General features: G+C 37.4%; 1 long non-coding RNA gene across 1 annotated transcript; it reads left to right on the top strand.

Moving 5' to 3' along the window:
- The first annotated feature begins 347 nt into the window (after positions 1 to 347).
- On the top strand, positions 348 to 2,382 carry LOC110872541. The gene is made up of 3 exons (XR_002554508.2): positions 348 to 1,206; positions 1,660 to 1,743; positions 2,207 to 2,382. It is a non-coding gene; the product is annotated as an uncharacterized LOC110872541 (long non-coding RNA).
- Positions 2,383 to 2,681: the final 299 nt, after the last annotated feature.

Raw genomic sequence — 2,681 nt, 5'->3', positions numbered from 1 at the left:
ATCTTTTTTTTTTTAGAAACTTGTCCCTTCGAAAAGGGTTAATCGTCAAAAAAAAAATCCTTTTCTTTAATTAATTTGTTATAAATATGGTTATTTACCAATTGATAAATTAATTAAATTAATTAATTTTACTATTTAAAAGTCATTTTTATAATAAACTAAGTTACTCTCGTTAAATTTTAAAGTTAGTAAACTAACCGAGTTAGTTTGTTTTAAAAAGAGTTTAGTTAATTGAAGTGATACCTCAGTTGGTTTAGTTTGATAAACTTTGAGGACTGTATGGTTAATTTTAAAAAAAAATATAACTGATAGTAGATAAAAAAAAAAAAAAAAACCTAAACCCTAACTCTAAAACATTCAGCCGCTAATCATCTTCAGATCCCCCATTTTAACCTCTGCAACTTATCCTTCCCCGCACTACACAAGCTCCTTCACTCTCAACTCCCCACTCTCCTTTCTTACACACCCCTCCCCCTTTAACTGATTAACGGCCACCACAGCCACCACCGTCCGGTGGTGGCATGAAGACGAGACAGAGAGAGTAGAAGGTGGCACAATGACATAACAAGAGGGAGAGACGAGGCGGAGGTGGTCCGACGAGGACGTTCGACGGCGGAAGCACCGTGAGCGACGACCGCTAGCGGCGGAGCCGCGGCGGCAATGTCTGCGACAACGGCGAATCTATTTCTGGTTCGGTGTGGGACTATCGGGTTTCTGACGGGTCAGCCGGTTCAGGCTCGGTCCAGTTAAGGTTGGTTTCGGGTTCAAGTTTTGTTGATTTATTCGATTCAGTTACGCTTCAGTCTTGAGTTGGGTGTATCTTTGTTCAATTTCGGTTCAGATTCATGTCGGGTCAGCCGGTGTAGTTTCGGTTCAACTTGGTCCATGCTCAGTTTCGTTAACTCGATCTCGGGTTTGGATCTTGATGAAGTTCGGATTTCATTTCGCGGCTCGGTCAAGCTGGACAAAGGCAATCAAGCCAATCAACCTCGAGTCTGGTTCAAGTTTATTTTGATTCGAGTTCGATCGGACTCGGGTCAACTGTGGTTATTCGGTTCGAGCTTCCAGTCCCGGTTCGAGTCTCGGGTCATGTTTCGGTACAGTTCAGTCTTCGCGGCATGGTCGACTCGACTTTTGGTTCCGTCACGGTGCGAGTCAACGTGGTGTGTCTTGGCTCGGTTCAGATTCGCATTCAAATTCGGTTCGGTATATTTCTTTCATTGATTCGATTTAATTGTCTTACTTCTTTTAAGTAAGGGACTATTGAAATGGGATTTCGTTTTAACTGTGTTATGTAATCAAATAAAAAGTATAAAATCAATGGGTTTTCGTTTTAACTATTTCCATTCTTGATCTTAATTATATCGATATAACATACAACCATTTCCTTCTCTTTTTTTAAGGAAACCTATGTATAAGTTCTGTTGGTTCATCTCATGTTTAGTCACTGATTTCCTTTTTTTTTTTTTTACAATATCTCTATATTTCATTAAGGAGTTTAAAACTTTAATTCATTTATCTACTTAATTAATTCTTTTAAAATATTTAGTTCACTTTTCTGTTTTAATTAATACAATTAAATATAACGATAAAAAAATTAAGATCTTATTTAACTTAAAAATATTAATAAGATCGTTGTGTGGTATTCTAAATCTTTAGGGCAATCACTTCACTTTCGTTCTCTTGGACTTTCTCCAATCTTACTCGTGCGTTATATTCAAGGAATCTTCATACGCAACCAAGGTGAGTATACTCGAACCCATTTTTACTTTTAACACTTTGGGTGCAACATGTATTCTATATTAAACGCACATGACACTTGAAACTTATTGAAACTTACTCTATCCATTTAAACATGAAACATGAAACTTGTGAATCTTGAAACTATTTTGTGCTATGTGAACGTTTAATCCTTGTGTGTAGTTCCGCCTTAACAATAGTAGCGCTATAGGAGTAATGCACCTCCCCGTTAGTCTTTGGGGTATTGTTAGGAGGAGACATATCAACCTCCCGTGAAACTTTGGGTTAGGTACTTTAACGCATTGGGAAACTTGGGCTATCACTTGGACTACGTAAACTAGCATGGTTGAAACTATTTTAATATGTTCGTGTTGGATATGAGTTTTTATTCTATTATGCTATGTAAACAAACTTGTATACTCGCTCTTTGCTTTTGCATTGAACTCTATTTTAATACATGTTGCAGGTTAATTGATGAAGCGATGTTACAAGATGAAACAAGATTTAGGGTGGACTAGATACACACCTAGATTAATCTATCTTTTGTTGTTATGTTACAATTCGAAACAATGTTGCTATTTTTATTTGAATCTTGTATGACATTTAGTCTTGAAATGAAATTTTGAATTAAATTAATATTGTCACATAGTGTTATGATGTTTTGAGCAATTTGTTCGTCTCATCCCGATGTTTCCGCCATCGGTTGGGGTGTGACAGTTTTGGGTATATGGACAAAAGCGGTACACCCAAAGATTCGAGGTTCAAGTGTAAGAGGATGGGTAATATTGGCAGATTTAGACAGACAATCTAGGGGAGTCTTGAATTTAAGAGCTTTTGTGGGAAGCCGATTCAGCAGATACACGGAGGTTGCAACTGCCTCCGGCCAGAAAGATTTAGGGACTTGAGATTCTATCAAAAGGGCTCGAGTCATTTCAAGGATA

This window comes from Helianthus annuus, chromosome 8, assembly GCF_002127325.2.
Source record: "Helianthus annuus cultivar XRQ/B chromosome 8, HanXRQr2.0-SUNRISE, whole genome shotgun sequence".
NCBI classification, from domain to species: Eukaryota; Viridiplantae; Streptophyta; class Magnoliopsida; order Asterales; family Asteraceae; genus Helianthus; species Helianthus annuus.
Note: the sequence above shows the minus strand (reverse complement) of the source record. Positions and strands in the feature narration are given on the sequence as shown.